Genomic DNA, 18,101 nt, shown 5'->3' with positions numbered 1-18,101 from the left:
CTGCAGTTTGAGCTGGAATTTGGAGCCTGGATCTATTCAGGATCCTTTGATATATTTTTCTTTGTGTTCAGACAGCAGCTGCCTGGAATATAGGGGTGGGAAAGCAATTGGATTCCGTTTGCTTCTAAAGGTGAACCTGCCTAATTAACACTTTCCAAAATGTTGTGCAAACTGTAACACAACCATCCTTCAAAATTCACACTTCTCTGAATTTTGCAGTGCAGTTCTCCAGCAAATCAGTGTGCACAAAACTGGGCATGCTAAGATAAAGTTTGTATATATTGATGAAAATAACATGCAACACTTTGTTGGATTAGGGGAGGTTGCTTGCAAAAAAAAGGTATACCAGGCAAAATGGCATTAAAATGTGTATATTATGAGAAATTTGCGTTAAAATGCTGAAAGATTTTCAAGAGGATTTAAAAATATATACAAGCAAACTGATGTGGAAATGTGGAGTCTTCTTCTTTGGTGATCACTTGTAGCTGAATAAGATTGTCTTCCATGAACACGGTCTTAACAGTGAAACTTTAAGTGACTGTGGAAGCGAATTCTGGATCCACACATCCTTCCACAGTAGGAACATATGTTTCCGGGTGGGAGTTGATCACGGTGAGGGTTTGCCAAACGTTCCTTTCTCTTAGCACTTTTCTCCCTATTGTCCTGAGTTCGAACATCTTCAAAATCCATAACACCTTTGGTAAAGTCTGTTCTCCAGTTTGAGCACTCGTGGGCCAATGTTTCCCAATTCTCAGTGTTTATAACTACATTTTTTAAGATTTGCCTTGAGAGAGTCTTTAAACCTCTTTTGTTGACCACTAGCATTATGCTTTCCATTTTTAAGTTGGAAAACGATAATCAGGCATCCAAATGTGACCAGTCCGCCGAAGTTGATGTTGTAGAATCATTACTTCAACACTGGTGATATTTGCTTCTTCCATTACACTGATATTAGTTTGCCTGTCTTCCCAAGAGATGTGTAAAAAATTTTGGAGACACCAGTAGATTCTTATCTGCTGCAGCCTTCATCCGCCTTCACAGCCGTTGTAACATGCTGCTTGTCATCTTCCGCCTTTTTCTGCCATTGAGGACTTCGTGGGTCATTCTTTTTCTAGCTCCTTCCCTTTGACCTTACTGCCTTGGGTGACCAGACTCCTGATGGCTTTGCTCACAAGGGTCATAGGAACGTGCAAGCCCTTTCACCACAAGGTGATGATCCAGCAACTGAGCTTAAGGGTGGGAAATGGAGAAACTGACAGAAACTGAAATTGACAGATTCATTTATTCCTACTGAAGTTATGGGTGGAAGTTGAGTGTTTCTACCTGAATGCTTCTGCACTCAGACTAGAAAACCAAATGTAAGGGATGCATACGTCACGCCTATTCCCAATTTTGTTATCTGGACGAAGCAGGGGAAGAAGGCTCCTGGAGATCTGAACCACAGGGATTGGAAATTGCATGTCCATCTGGAAGCACTCCTGAGTTCACTGTCTGAAAAATGGGTCTCTGGAGATTCAGCCTATCCAAATGGTAATAATTGCTGACTCATCAGTTATGAGTTATAGTTAACCTCATTTCTATATAATGGTAGTTTGGCAACCCAATAGACAGTCGTAAGAAGACCCCTGCTGCATCATGCCAGAGGCCTATTTAGTCCAGCATCCTGTTCTCACAGAGGCCAGACAGCTGCCTGTGGGAAACCCACAGCAGGACCCAAGCATAAGAACAGTCTGCCCTCCTGTGGTTCCCTGCAATTGGCATTTATGCCAAGAAAAGAATGGAATATCCAACTTTTTTGTTTGTTTGTTTTAACCAGCCCTGCTCTTCTGCATTTAAAGAGCAGCCTGGCAAGCAAAATATAAACAGATGTATTTTGCAGATTTCATTCTCTTGAGGCGTGGGTTTCACCACTAACTTGGATGGAATTAAAAATGGCAATGGAATTGAATCCCACTTGCTAGATCGTGACAGTGATCAAATCTAGCTAGCATAGGGAGCGCAGGTCAGGCCATGTGGAGCACATAGTTCTGTCCTTCTCTGCTGTCACTAACTCAATCTTCCTAATGGGAGAGCCATCCCAGCTCAATAATCATGTACAGCACTATGAGCTTCTAGGAAGAAGACTTAATTTTTTTAAAGGAATTACTTCTGAAGGCCATATGAGCACAAGAGAGCCCTCCTGGATCAGACCAAAGGTCAGTCTGGTCAAGCATCCTGTTCCCATTGTGGCCAACAAGATGCTTATGGGAAATCTGAAAGCAGGAACTGAGCGCAACAGTACTCCACGCACTAGGATTCAGAGGCCTGCTGCATCTGATGGTGGAGGTAGAACATAGCCATTATGGCTACTCTTATCTTCCAAGGATTTGCCTAATATTCTTTTAGACAAATCACCAGCTCTTGGAGCGAATTCCATAGCTGTATTGCTGTGTGAAGAAGTGCTTTTTTCGCCTTTCCAGCACCCAGCTTCTGCAGACACACACGTTCTCGTATTCCGAGAGAGGTAGAAAAACTTATCTTTATCTCCTTTCACTATAACCATCCATAATTTTATACGCCTCTATCACCCACCACTTGCCCATCTTTTCTCTAAAACCCCCAAACATGTTTGTCTGTCCTCATAGGGGGCTTGCCCTTTTCTGAACCTCTCCCAGCTCTACAATAATCCTTTTTTGGGGGTGAGGTGACTAGGGCATCTAGGGGCAGCCCACTCATTTTGGCCCCCTAGTAAACCCGAGTCCAGTGGATCCCCCGAGACATTGTCTACAGCACCCTTCCTTTGCAAAGCAGTGTAAATATTCAACACTCGGACGCCGTAGGTGCTGCATGGTAGATGCCAGCACCAGTTTGGAAAGATCAGTGACTCACCTACCGTGTTGCATAATTGCCGGGGAACAGACCAAGCGCTGAGTCATCAATCTTGAATTGACATATTGCTCCACCGAGTGTTCCAGTCCCACTTTCTCTCTCCTGCTCTGCCTCCCCCCCGCCCATAACAGGAGAGAATATGTTGCTTGCCTCGCATATAAACATTCACGGCGCAGCAGGGAGGGCTCTGAGCACATTACTGATGAGAAGCAGGCCTCACTGGGGCTGCTTCATACTGTCCCATATTGGTGCGAAAGTGTATTTTATAAAACAGAGTAAAAATGCCTGTGGGAGCCTTCATATGTGTTTTTTAATGCTTCATTCTCCATGGTCTGCCTAGATAACTGTCTCTCTCTTCCTCTTGCAGCTCTCTAGGCCACCTGGCTTGGCAACTTGGGACTCTTCTCAGGCCATGGCCATTCATCAGCCACACCCCTCTCTGAAGGCCACACCCTCCTTGAGTGTTTTTCCTTGGCTGGAAATGTGTTCCTGAATTCTAGGAGTGACTCTTTGCTCGCCTGGGTAGAGGATAGAGAAGGCAGTGTCAGTGTGTGTAGAAACTAGCATAAGGTGAAATGAGCATTTATTGCTCCACCCACCTTTGTGTCTGACCCTGGCCATCACTGTCATGTGGCCCCCCAGAAAGTTGCCAAGAAGGGAATGTGGCCCTCATGATGCAAAAGATCCCCGCTCAGGGGTGACTGCCAGGGCTGAGCCATGGGTACATATCAGGAGGGAACTGAGAGCCAGAAACTATACAGGGAGTCAACTTTTTTGAGCTAGGAAGCGTCTTTGGAATTGGGAGAAAATGCTGTGGGTGCGAGCCACAAAGTGGTTGCTATGGGTTTGTGCAGATCACAAAATGGCTGCTGCGAAAGGCGTAATATAACACAAAATAAATATTTACTGGAGCCATTTAAAGGTGCCAGAAGAGGCAGGCACACTGGTGCCCATGGGCACCACACTGGCAACCTCTAAGCTAGGAGTTGTGCCAGGGGATTTTAATAGGGAATCAAGCTAGGAAGGTGAGCCAGGGTACTGATCTGAACAACAAAGCTGAGAATCAGAGCTGAGAGATGCTCAGGACGCAGCAGAACCAGGAAAAGAATCAGCTTTCAGGAAAGCTTTTCCTGCCTGGAAGGGCCCAATGACAGCTCAGCTGGGCAGGCCCAGTCCACAGCCTGAAAACACTTCAGAGCCCAGGAAGATGCTGCAGAACACAGTTCCAGTGATCTGTCAGATGGGGTAGCCATACCCAGAGCCAAGTGTCCCTGGTTCCAGCAGTGGCATTCCCTGGCTGTGCTGGATGGACCAGTCTATTCCCAATTTGTGTCTGTTTCATACAAGTCTTTTCATAATCCATTTCCACAGGAGGCCCCAGGCTCAATCCCTTTCATCTCCAGGTAGGGCTGAGAAAGATGCTCTGCCTGAAACCCTGGGGATCTGCTGCCAGTGAGTGTAAACAATGAACCATATGGACAAATGGTCTAATGCAACTTCCCATAAGAACAGTAAAAAGAACTCTGCTGGATCAAGCCGATGGCCCATCTAGTACCTCATTTTGTTCTTACAGGTTACCTGCAAGCTGCACTTGAGCACAACAGCACTTTGCCCACCTGTGTATGTATTCAGAGGTGTGACAGGGGATGTAGAACAGAGCCATTGTGGCTAGTTGCCATTGATAGCCTTCTCCATGAATTTCTCTTATCCTCTTTTGAAACCATCTGGGTTTGGGACCATCACTACCTCCTGTAGGAAGGAATTCCATAGTTTAACTATGTGCCATGTGAATAAGTCCTCTTTTTTTTTTTTAATCAAGCCTGAATCTTGATGTTCTTGAATATTAGGGGAAGGACTGTAGAGTTGGGAGAGACCCCTTCCTGAGACCCCAGAGAGCTAGATAGACCAATGATATAAGGCAGCTTCCTGTTTTTCCAGTCTTCTGGCCCTGAACCATACTGTGACCTAATTGGCCATCACCAGCCTCCCTTTGTGGGTGCCATATTGTTTTACGAGTGCCACAGATAACAACAATACACAAGGTTTGTGTGCCAGCATTTGTAATCTGTCCCGGGCACCCGCCCCGCAAAGCTATCGATGAGGGTGGCTTGCTGAGAAACATATGCAACCATCTTGCTCGTCTTCCAGATGGATATCTTGTCAGAACTTGGCAGGGGTGGTGGATGGCTGTCATTTTGTCATCCCGACTTCTGTCAGCGAAGAACGTGTTTGTTAGCATGGCGGCATGGTGGAATACCTGGCGTTCTCTCTCTCTCTCTTCGCAGGCTGCCGCATACACACAAACAACAGACTGCGAGCACCTTAGTCGCCAAGGCTGGGGAAGGGTTGGCTTGCAAGACGTTTGTATAATTAAAGGCAAAATAACCGTGTCTGCTGCCTTCGCCCCTGCAGCATAATATAAGAGCAAGACTCGGGGGCTGGCTTCTGGCGATTCAGCCGTGGCAGCATGAAAAATGAAGAGGAGAGCGATAAGAAACTAATAATTTATGTTCCAAGCACAGCCTCACACCGGCGCGGAGGGGAAATTTGTGCCAATAACTCCTACTAACTCAGAAAGGCACGCAATCCTTTATTGCACAAATTATTAACGACCAGAAAATAAATGACTCTGTAATCAGATCGGTGCTGCCGGCACTTCTTGAGTTTCTTCCCTTTATTTGTATAAATTCTGAAGCTGGTCCGCCCCTGGAGCCCGCAGCAAAAAAGGGGGAAACTTTTACTGGCCCGCCGCCCTGCCTGACAACAGTGCAGATTAAACAAAGATGGAGCAGGCATATCCTGGTTATCTCACTGCCTGTCAGAGGCCTGTTTGCTCAATAAACAAGCACTGCCCCAGTTTCTGCCCTACGGCAGGGCTGCGGCAGGGAACCTGGATTTGGGAGCTGGCTGCCTTTGGCATAATATTAGAATTCTCCTTTTACACAAACAGGAACAGCTTTCTGCCAATGTGAATCTGCTCTTCTGCTAAGACCGTCCAGCTGCATCTAGGGATGGGTTGGCAAACTTGATTCAGTTCACATTTAAAGGTGAACCCACCAAATTTGCACTTTTTGAAACAATACGTTAATTGAAAACACAGGCGTCTTTTACAATTTGCACTTCTCTGAAATTTTCAGTGCAGTTATCCCTCTGCATGAGGTGTCCAAAAATGAATACACATGGGTCTTTAAAATCCATATATGTTTGAAAATTACATGCAAAAATGCATTCTGTTAAATGAAATTGCTTTGCAAAAAAAGACATATAGTAGGACAAATTCACACAAAAATGCTGATGAAGAGCTGATAAGCCTTTTTTTATGTGGAAGGTTGGGAAAATGAGAAACTGGAAGAAACAAAAATGGACTGGTATTCTTACCTGCTTCTAGCGTCTTATTAATATATTCAACCAGGAGAGAAGCATCATAATGTACAGTGGTGCCCCGCAAGACGAAATTAATTCGTTCCGCAATTTTTGTCGTCTAGCGAATTTTTCGTCTTGCGAAGCACGAAATCCCATAGGAATGCATTGAAAATCAATTAATGCATTCCTATGGTCAAAAAAAGTCCAAACAAAGCCAAATTTGGTACAACAACAGTTTATTAACTGCTCTTTAAAGTCACACATACTGTAAAGAGCAGTTCAAAAATTTAAGGGAAAATAAATTAACTTTATAAACAAAACATGTCTTTGTTTTTAGTCAAAGAAAAAAAGTCGCGAGACGTTTTCGTCTTGCGAAGCAAGCCCATAGGGGAAATTCGTCTTGCGAGGCAAATCGCGAACGGAAAAAACTTTCGTCTAGCGAGTTTTTTGTATTGCGAGGCATTCGTCTTGCGGGGCACCACTGTATTGGGATATACCAAATATTCATTTTCTGCAGCTAGAATGCACTGATGATTTAAATCTTCAAAGAAGGTTGCAACAACAGGGGTCACCCCTGGGGGGCGCACTTGAAAGTCAAAGGAACTGTTGTGCTCACCCCAAAATACCTATTCCACAGATGAAAGCTTTGGTGATGATCAGAACAGGCAAAACATTACACACACACATACACAAAATAAAACAGAGTCAGGGGGGAAATACCCAAACAGCTAACCCTCTCCAAACCAAATAAAAAAACAAAAAATAAAAACCAAGAAAGAAAGAAAGACAGACATTGGTTTGAACAGGGGGTCTTAGTGGATACTTGGGTTGTGGTTTCTGAGGGCACCATGTTGCCCCTGGGCACCATATTGGGGATGCCTGAACTAGCAAAATATCCTCTGGATGGATTTATGGAACTCTTTTTTCCATGTAGATCCACCATATCCACCCAGGAGGTTGCACCCAGTTAAGTCTCTCAAGAGTAGAGGCACTGCAATCAATGTGCCTAAGTTAGCCATGGCTACTAATTTCAGTGGGTCTGCTTTAGGTAGGACTAGCATTGGATACAACTCAGTTGTAAAGACTGATACAAATGAGCTCCCTGCACTGATTGTGTATGCACATGTGAATATATGTATATGTATGTATGTATGTATGTATATTAGGAGGCCACAGCATTCAAGGGCATAGTATCCAGACATTGCCTTTGAAATTTCTGCAAGCCACCTTCTTAAAGTCAAGATGGGTTTTTTAGCATCAGCAGGAAACTGGGTTGGGAAGCTGGGGCCAAGTTCCCTTGGAGATTGTCACTTCCAGGCTGGACAATCTGAGAATAGATCTGAGAGCTGACATCTTTGTTCAGATTTATGGTGGAGCCCCTGTTTCATCCTTGCTGGTAATACATTATGTTCCTGCATGCAAAGCTTCCCCCCCACCCACCCACCAAGGAAAGAGAGAAGAGATTAAAGAGCAGCGTAACACGCTCCAAAGATGGGGAAACCAATGAGTTTTCTGCAGGGTTTACCCCTATCTGTCACAGGCTTCCTCCATATCCAGTGCTGTTCAGACCTCTGAATTAGGAATTAGATGGCTTCCAGATGGCAGATTAACTTCCAAACGGGTCATGGAGATATTGCAAACAGTTGATTGGCAACAGGCTTTTTTTATTTATTGGATTTCCCCCGGAAAAGGTAAATCTGGATTAAATCTTCTTTTGGGGGGAAGGGGGTAAAACCGGTTAGTGTTTTGATGACAACGATGCCGACTGGATGCTGCAAGGAACCTGCATACATTATCATCAGCATGATTGTGCAATAAACACCCATGTAGAACCACCCTGGTTGCTTGACTGCAAACAAGAATTGGCTGAAGGGTGTTCTCTGTGAATGTACACAGGTGTGTGTGTGTGTGTGTGTATGCCAACCTTTCCTCCAAAGAGCTTAAGGTTGTACAAGTTGTTTTATTCCTCCCCATCCTTACAACAACCCTCTGAAGTAGGTTAGGCTGAGAGGCAGTGACTGGCCCAAGGTCATACCTAGTGAACTACATGTGCGCGTGGCGATTTGAACCCTGGTCTCCCAGGCCCTAGTCTGACGCACTAACCGCTGCACCACCCTGGTTCTCTTCAGATTTGGGGACAAAGAATCAGAAAACTTGTTCAGGGGTTACAGAGTTGTCTTTGGGGCACCAGGGTTGAAGTCTTGGCTCAGCCATTTACTCAATGGGGTTGTAGGCAGTGCTAGTCCTACTCAGAGTAAACCCGTTGAAATTAAAGGACATAACTGAGATTTGTTTCTTTCAATGGGTCTCTACTAAGTAGGACTTTGATGCAGCCCTAGGTGACTTCTCAGTCCTCCTTTAACCTTAGTTTCCCATCAGTGTAAGAGGGAGAGCTCTGACGTGTGCTGAGTGCAGGGAGTATTTTGGGATGTGTGTGAGGATATAGATGGCCAAATCTCAATTTCAGTTTCTCTTAGTTTCTCATTTTTCAAATCTTCAGTTGAGTTCCCCACATCAGTTAGCATTGGGGTTTTTGGTTTTTAAAGTTCTCATGAAAATTCATCAGCATTTTAGTACTAATTTCTTCGAATATAATAGTTGATTATTTTCACTAATATATGCTCTGCTATGCACACATTTCCCTGATATACACATTTTTGTACAGATTCTTTGGTAGGAGAACTACAGTGAGAAATCCAGAGTCATGCATATTTCAAAGAATAGCTGCATTTCAGTTTGCACATTGTTTCAAAAAGTGTGATAAAAAAAAGAAAGCAGACTGAAGTTTGTGAAAGACAACATATGCTGAAAAGCCCTGTAGAGATGTGTGGTGATCAGTTCAAACCCTCTTGGACTGGATCAGGAAGCAAGTCTTATATTGGGACTTAGTCCTCCCTTCATATCAGGCTCCCTGACCACAAAGTCCTGCCATTCTCAGATATGTAAATGTAATAATGATAATAAAGATACATAATGATGATTTGCATATGGTTGGCCAGCTGCACACTGTGCACAATAGTCTTTTGAGGTGTGTCAACAGTTTGAAGGGGTCGGGGGAAAACCCAGCTCTCTTGATCCTTAAAGCCAGATTGCCTGGAGGTGATTCTTACTCGCCAAAGGCTAGCGTGCTAGCGGCCAATTAGAGCTTTCACCATACTTCATTATTTTAAATTAGCTGAGCTGTGGTCCTTCTGGTGACTGCGGTGGCTTCCAGACAAACTGTTCATTGAGAATTCATCCTAATTTGTTTGCAAAAGGCTTGTGAGGAGGCTAGATGACGTCAGCTGCTCATGGAACATTCATTCTGATTTGTCTGTGGGGAGGTTAGACAAGGTTGCGTCAAGCAAGTGTGTTATCCTACACTTTTCAGCGCATTTCCCTGTCGCTTCTTTTTTTTAAAAAAATAGGTCAGTTGGGGAGAACAGTCCGGCAGCAGGCTTGTAGTGCAAGCGCTCCACGTGAACTTTTTTTGCTCAACCTGACTTTTGGTGTGTGAGTGAGTCCCCCTAGAAAACAGTGACAGCCTGGTAGTGCTTGAAATTTCTTAATGTGCACAGTGGCGTAGCAAGGTCAGGTGGTACCCGGTGTGAAATTTTTTTTGCCAACCCCCCCACATTGAAATCCCCCTTCGTCCCTCCACCCCCATCAAAGAAAGCCGCGCAGGCAGCAATCTGATGTAGATCCCGTCTTCTCCCCCTTCCTCCTTCCACCCCCATTAAAGCCATGCCCTGCCCTCCTCCAGCAGCCTGGGAGTGTGGGGGGCAATGGTGCGCCACCCGCCCACGACTCCGAAGCCTCCCCTGAGCTGTCAAAGGGGGAAGGGGGGAAGGCCGCCGGCAAAGCGGCGCAGCTCCCTGCCTTCCCCCGATGGCTTGGGGTAAGCTTGGGAGTCGTGGGTGGGCAGTGCGCCAAATGTCACCCCCTCCGTGTGTGTGTGTGCACGCGCGCATGGCTGGACTCAAAGCTGTGCTGCTGCTCACGAGGCAAGGCAGGGCCCCTCCAAGGATGGGACATGGACGGGACGGGCAGAGAGAGCCTGGCTGATTGCTGGGAAGGGGACATGTCACAATGCAACTCAGCCCTGCTTGGTTCCACAGGCAGCACTGAGTTTCATTTTGTCACCCCCTCATTGATGGCACCGGGGGCGGTCCGCCCCCACCGCACCCCATTCCTCCGCCAGTGAATGTGCAGACACCCCCCCACCCGCAACACTTGTTCACATGTTTAATGGGCACATAGTACTCTCAGCAGTGCTTGGCCAGTGTGAGAGCAGGATGATGAACTAGATGAGCCTTCGGCCTGATCCAGCTACAGATCTTTTCTTACATTCTTTGCCTCCTTCTCCTCCTTCCGCCCTTCACCCTAACTTCCCAGGGTGGGTTACAGCAATCAAAACACAATGTTAAAATGGCATGACCCACTAGCCTTCCTTTCCACTCGAGAAAAATCAGGTGCCTTCTGGTATGGCATTGTAATGTCCAACCACATAATCTTAGGCTACTTGGAGCCACTGGTGGGGGGGGGGCAGTCTTTCTCAACCATGCCAGGAACATTTCCTTTTACTGGTTTAGGTGTTCTGGCTCCATCCATGATTTTGCCTTACCTTTTTTTCCCTTGGAGAAGCTGATGGGACTTGAGCAGAAGCAGATTCTCCTGATTTTGAGGGATGGAGCTCCCCAGTTTCCGCCACCCCCCCCTTTCAGTTGCGCTGTCAGGACCATTTGACAAGGCTGCATTTATGCTGTTAATTCATGCTATTTATTACTGCTGCCATTATCTCCTCCGTCGCTTCTTCCAAAATTACGGGGTGTGTGTCTGGTCCTCTTAATGGTGGTGGTATAGGGGTGTTTGTAAAGGAGACTACAAGGCTACAGTAATGAATTATGTTCCCAAGTAACTGTAAGTTTTTTATTAAAGCTGGTTGGGATTTTTTTCTCCCCCCCCAATCCCTTTTTATTCTTCTTTTCAGACTGAATGCCCAATCACCACACAACCGTGAAACCCAAATTGCCTTACAGCTCTCTCATGAACATACTTTTAATCTCGTTGACCTGTCGTTATGCTGCGAGGCATAAATTCAGATTTGGAGATCTTATGTTCCATCATAAATTGGGCTGGCAGTCTTCCGATCAACAGAATAAAACTGTCTCCGACGAGGTGGGTTTTTTATTCGTCGGAGCTGTTCCAGGAGACGAAGCGGAGGTAGAGTCAGCTTTTCTTCATAAACTATCGCTTAAAAAAAAAATAGAAAGAGACTGAGGGAGAGAGAGAGAGAAAGAGAAGCCTAGGCATGAAATTTGTAAGGGGGAGAAAGAGGGGGAAGAAATAAGGAGATGTTTAAATAACATTAATGTCAAACATAAACTTATAGAACGTGGGAAATTCTGAATTAGGGCTGGTGCAGTGGAGGCAGCAGAGGTGGCCACACTTGCAACACTGAAGAAATTATGAGGCAGGATTGGGCCGGAGGAGGGGGTTGTTGTTGTTATTATTACTATTATTTTCCTGCAGCCACCACAAAAGTGAAGGAAGGAGTGCTAATGGATCAGCTTCCAATTTCTATGTATAATTCCGCCCCTCACAAAAGCCTCCATAAGTTGGGAGGAATTCTGCAAAGTGAATATATTACTTTCAAATGGATTCGAGTAGAATTTGCTCCCACAAGAGGAAGTGATGGCCACCAACTTGGATGGCTTTAAAAGAGAACTGGACAAATTCACAGCAGAAGTAGCTATCAGTGGCTTCTAGCCATGACAGCTACATTTTCCCTCCACTGTTGGAGGCAGTATGCCTGTGAATGAACACCAGTTGCTGACAATGGTGGGGGGGTGGGGGTGGGGGGTGGGGGGTGGAGAGGCCTGCCTTTGGGAAATTTAGCACATTTGGGTAGCAAGCCGATTTCCGAGAGTTAGTCTATGTAAAACACTACCCATCATATTTTGCTGGATGAAAGAGAATGGAAGTCCTGTAGCTTAGTGGTAGAGCATCTGTTCTGCACACAGAATGTCCTGGGTTCAACTCCCAGCATCTCTAGGTGGGGCTGGGAATGTCTGTTTGAAACCCTGGAGAGTTGCTGCCAGTCAGTGTCAATGATACTGGGCTAGATGAACCAGTGGTCTGGCTCAGTATAAGGGCAGCTTCCTAAAACCCTGTCAAAAATTGTCTGTGCATGAGCTGCACCAGGTGTGCAAAAGGAAATGGTGACTTGCTTCTGAATCCCCTGCTGTCCATGTGTTTCTACCCCCGACATATCCCCCTAGCTGAAGCTAGTGCATAACTTTTTACGCAGGCCAGGTGTTGTGGCGTCCGCATACATAGCTGGGATTCTTTGGATTGGAATGGTTGCCGGCTCTCCAGTCAGAAACTTAAGTGTTTAATGCTGGTGGGACTTCTGCAGACATAGGGAGGGAGGGAGGGAGGGAGGCGGGGAGGGGGAGGGAAAAAGAGCATACTCCTCTGGAAGGAAACCCATAGCAACAGAAATGCAAGGATTCTGAGCTAATTAAATGCAAGGCAGGCAACATTGCCCCAAGACAGAGTGCAAGCTCTTGCAGCGACACTGTGGGAGGGTGTATGTTTGTGTGTGTTTGGGTCCAGATTAATGACCTAGGGCAGCATTGCTGCAAGTGTGATAGGACCGAGGGTGGGTGTGAGGGAAGCTCCAAGTTGGGCTTAGGGTGACACCCCCCCCGAACACCTTTGGGAAGCAGGAGGGAGGCCTCCAGCCTACTATTAATTAGTCCCCCCGCCCCCTGCTTTCCAGCTTCCTCCTCAACTTAACTAGGAGTTGCCCAGGGTGGCTGAGTCCTCTGCTGATCTTCTCCCCCTTGTTACAAAGAAGGGCTTATCCATGTATATGTGTTTAAAGAAACCTGGGTTGTTGTTGTTTTTTTAAAAAAATCATTTAAAAAACAATAGGAGCAAAGTCTTCCAGGACTCAGTGGTTAGCACCGAGGAGTTGGCAATCAGGTGCCTGACCCCCCCCCCTGCATGTCTCCTTCTCTTTCCTAGGTCCTTAAAGTATTTGGGGCACAGGTAGAGATGAAAGAGGGCAAAGATGTTCCATTACACTGTGGTTCATCTTACGCTGAAAATGATGTTATTCATCTTGCTGTCCAGTGTCACAAAATCATACAATTTATGCAATCAATAGCTTAAGTTATGTAATTACATTGTTGTAACATTCTTCCACCCCACACGTTTTAGTATAAAGGATACAGCATGCAAATATTGGGGGGGGCGGGCAATGTAATAAATCAGGTATCATTTGAGGACAAGAAAGCAACAACAATAGTGTATATCAATCATATTTGTTGAACTGGTTTCTGTTCTGGACATGGGAAGAACAGGTGAAGATCATCTGTTTCCACTCTCATTTTCATCAGAATTCTCTGACACACGCAGCATACATTCACACAAGCTGATTTATAATTTTGAATGTCTCTGGGCAAATTAAGATGGCGAGTAGCCAGCTATGTTGGCATGGGCTGATCAGAGTTGGAACATCTTGAGGTCACAAGATTGGGAAAAGTCTCTATTGAGATCAGAGTTGTAGCTGGGAGGCTGTTGTCTCAGAGGTAGTTCTTTGGGAGGGGCATCATGACGCCCTACCCTGTTGTGTCCATCTTGCCTACCCTCCAGTTGGAGGGTGCTGTGGGAAGGATGCAACAGCTATGGGCACCCTTCAAGCCCCGCACCGTTCTAGCGAGTCTTGCAAAGCGGCACTGGCCTTGCAGGGCACTATGAGTGCGCCCCTCAAAGCAGGGTGGCAGTGCATTAAGATGAGAGGGTGAAAATGGAAATGCAGTCAGGGAAGTGAGGTCTGCCTGCAATATTCAATAGTTCCTTGGACTTAGCAGGGCCAGAATAATGAGGTGCAGTGCTTGAGACAGGAGGACTAGTTGCTGGTGTGGGAATCAGCCGGGATCCCCACACCACAAGATCCTGAGGTGAGAGGGATCTCATGCCTCTTCATGCCTTACACCTTCTAAACTCCCCGTGAGCTAAAATCTACCTGTAAACAAATATGCCCCTTTCCTCCTTTTTTCCCTGACTCCTCAGGCATATTTTCATTTCTGTTCCAGTCGTTCTGCCAGTAATCTCCCTGGCTGGCACCGTTCTCCCCTCCCCTCGTGAGCTCCTGTGGGCCTTCCACGTGGAGCGCATAAAGCCCCGTCGCTCAGCGCTATCTGACTAGTTTTAATCATAGCGTTTTCCATTTAATTAGGAGGGAAGGCACACTTTGCATATTAATATGCATACAGCGCAGCTCTCGCCTCCCTGAGCATTTGAGAGGGGGCTTTGGGGAGGAGGGCTTTCCCAACTTGAAAGCGGTGACATATGTGTGATAATCAAGCAGATTTTAATTTATTTATTTACTTATCAGTTGCATTTATATCCCGCCTTCCCTCCAGGGATCTCAAGGTGTGGTGCACATAGTTCTCTCCACCCCTCCTCCAGTCCCTCTTTTATCCTCACAACAACACTATGAAGTGGGCTAGGCTAAGAGACGGGGACCCTCCAAAGGTCACACCTAGTTGAGCTTCACGGCTGAGTGGGGTCTCTCTGTCCAGTGCAATCTCTCTGTCCGACACTCTATCCCAGGGGTCAGCAACCTTTTTCAGCCATGGGCCGGTCCACTGTCCCCCAGACCTTGTGGAAGGGCCGGACTATATTTAAAAATAAACAAATGAACGAATTCCTATGCCCCACAAATAACCCAGAGGTGCATTTTAAATAAAAGGACACATTCTACTCATGTAAAAACATGCTGATTCCCGGACCGTCCACGGGCCGGATTGAGAAGGCAATTGGGCCGCATCTGGCCCCCGGGCCTTAGTTTGCCTACCCCTGCTCTATCCACTACAGTGCATTGGTTATCACAGGCTTTTCTCCTGCCCTGCTCAAACACAGCCTAAAATGTGCATGGGCTCTGCAGTATAGAATCATAGAATTATAGAGTTGGAAGGGACCACAAGAGTAATATACTGTAGTCCAACCCCCTGCAATGCAATCTGGAGATACTTGAATAGTTCTGCCGCTATTCTGCTGCTACATACAGTCTTTTATGCCTTCCACCTTGCTGATTCTTGAGCTACCAGTGTCTTCAAAGCAGTTTCCATCTCATTTCCAGTCCCCGGTATCTCCAGGAAATGTACCCAGTCTGAAACCTTGGAGAGCTGCTGCCACCCAGTGTAGACAATGCTGAGCTAGATGGACTAATGGTCTGACGAAGGCATCTTCTTTTGTAGGATAAGCTGCTTCCACTCCTCCTTGAGCTAACCTCTATTCTGCACTGCTAGTATCTTCACGGGACACCCCCCCAACCCCAACCCCCCATTTCTCTTGAATCAGAAGCACTAATTCAGCTCTCCTTGCCTCTCTCAGCACATCCAGATCCTGATCTGAGTCTGTTCCAAGAATGACTGGGCCCACCTGGACCAGCTTTACTTATTTTTATGTTTAAAGGAAAGAGCCTTATCAGTATAAGGCAACTTCCTGCATCTTCTGAAAAATGTACCTTTTTGTCTTCAGCTTGGTGGCCAGCAAGGGAAAGGGATCCCATTTGGCTTCATGCTGAAGATGTCCCCACCACCACTCGCCTCCCATCACCCACCGACTTACTGAATCCTATTCTTGGCCTTAATCTTCCATCATGCCAGGCATCCCCCACTCCAAACAGCTGCTTCTAGAACCAAACCAGCCACTCTGTAGCGTGCAATTCAGTCTACAATTTGTAAGGAAGGCCACGGCCACTCCTGCTTGGGCTCATTGGGTGCAGCAATGTTTTTTTGCCAAACAGGTCATAGCGATCCAGCGTAGAGAGATAACTCAGGCCCCGGAGGGTGATGGAAGTGTTGCTATTTATACAGAGGGCAGGTCACAGAGTTCTATGAAGTAGAACCGGTTTGGTTGGAGGCGAGCGAGAGTGGATAGGATCAACAACTGTCTGAGAAAGGAGCTCAAGCCACAAGCACCGATTCGAATCTCTGGTAGCATCAGATTTCAAGCAAATTTTATGCTGCTGTTTTGTCACTCCAGAGCCAGCTTTTCTCAACCTGTGGGTCCTCATATGTTGTTGAACTACAACTCCCATCACCCCTAGCCTGCAAGGCCAGAGCTCAGGGATGATGGGAGTTGTAGTTCAACAACATCTGGGGACCCACAAGTTGAGAACCACTGCGTCCAGACTATGGCCACTTCCTAAGGACCTCTTTATTGAGCCTTCATCCTGATTTGTTTGCTGGGAGCTTAGAGGACAGCCATACCTGCAACATACATGGCTGCTCCCGCAAAGAATCCTGGGAACTGTAGTTTGTTAAGGGTGCTGAGAGTTAGACTGCTATTCCCCCTTACAGAGCTACAATACAATCACTCTTCCCAGAGGACTCTGGGTTGTGTAGCTCTGTAAAGGCAATGAGGGGCCTTGTCACAAATCTCAGCATCCTTAGCAACAGCTCCCAGGATTCTTTGGGGAAAGCTATGACTGTTTAAAGTGGTATCATAGTTCAGTGCATGGCACCATAGACTCTGGAATATCATTATGGTAGAAAAACTGACCTCCATAAAACTTGCTGAAGGAAAAGCTAAACCAATGGACTTATTTGCAGTCATGTGCATGTGCATGGATTGTGCCAGAGCAAATAAAAACTAACAAGGTCACAAGCTTTTCTCCAGCTTTAGTTTTCTACTGAAAAAGCAACCATGAACATTTTTACAATTCTTCTGCGTAGTCCTAAGCTACATGTGCTATTTTCTCAAACTATGTACACCAAGTAGTCTAGGAGACGGGGTAGGGAGACTGTTATTGTTTTTGTTGTTGTTGCTGCTGCTGACATGTTACGGCGATTATCCCCCAAAATTCTATATTTTATGGAAGTAGATTTGATGCACAAGAGCTCTCAATGCACTATAATTTCACAACCTGAATTTGCCAGTATGTGATTGAATTCCACTTGGAAATCACAACAGCCTGAAAGCACACTGAGAGCCTTTCAGAAAGAGAACTTCCTACATGACAGTGGTCAGCAACTAAAACTGGACATTTTCTCTGATGATAACAACAACAACAGCAACAACAACAACAACAATATATTTATACCCCGCCCAACTGGTTGGGTTTCCCCAGCCACTCTAGGCGGCTTCCAACAAAATATTAAAATACAATACAAATATTAAAATACAATAGTGGCTTGCCCCTACGCCCAAAAGAACCCAAGACATGGGCAAAAGGTCTTTTTGAACTGCAACTTTGTAAGAGGGCTTTTTAACACAGAGAAAAGGCAAGTAAGCGGTGATACGATGTAAGTTTAAGTAATTATGCATGGCATGGAGGAAGTGGATAGAGAAAAGGTTTTCTCCCTCTTCCATAACGCTAGAACTCATGGACATCCAAGGAAGCCAAATATTGGAAGTCCCAGGACAAAGAAAAATAAGTAGTTCTAGAAGCACATAGTTCCACTATGGAACTCTCCCACAGGAGACAGTGATGGCTTTAAAAGAGGATTAGACACATTCATGGAGGAGAGGGATCTCCTAGTTGCTATCTATGATGGCTATGCTCTGTCTCCATATCTAGAAGTAGTATGCTTCTGAATACCAGTTGCTGGAAACCATAGGAGGGGAGAGTTTTCTTGCACTTAGGTCCTGCTTGTGTGCTTCCCACAGACATCTGGTTGGCCACTGTGAGAACAAGTTGCTAGACTAGACGAGCCATTGGCTTGATCCAGCTTCTGTTCTTATGCCGGGTGCTGTTCTATTGATGCTTCCTCGTTCCTTCCTCCCCAATGTGTTCCGGCAGGGCTCTTCTTGCATTCTTATCTTCTTAAGGGGAAGACACTGGCTGATCTTCTGCTTGGCTGCGTCTGTCT

The 18,101-nt window shown here is 46.0% G+C and overlaps 1 protein-coding gene and 1 long non-coding RNA gene across 3 annotated transcripts in view; one reads left to right on the top strand and one right to left on the bottom strand.

Moving 5' to 3' along the window:
• Nucleotides 1-18,101, top strand: part of SAMD11 (sterile alpha motif domain containing 11) — a 321,250-nt gene that overhangs the window by 112,109 nt on the left and 191,040 nt on the right. The window lies entirely within an intron of this gene.
• LOC309536527 lies at nt 11,253-16,116 on the bottom strand. Its single transcript, XR_014221576.1, has 2 exons — nt 15,856-16,116; nt 11,253-11,515 (listed from the first exon to the last, which is right to left on the bottom strand). It is a non-coding gene; the product is annotated as an uncharacterized lncRNA (long non-coding RNA).

Source organism: Podarcis vaucheri (assembly GCF_965113315.1).
Source record: "Podarcis vaucheri genome assembly, chromosome: 7".
Classification (NCBI taxonomy): Eukaryota; Metazoa; Chordata; class Lepidosauria; order Squamata; family Lacertidae; genus Podarcis; species Podarcis vaucheri.
Note: the sequence above shows the minus strand (reverse complement) of the source record. Positions and strands in the feature narration are given on the sequence as shown.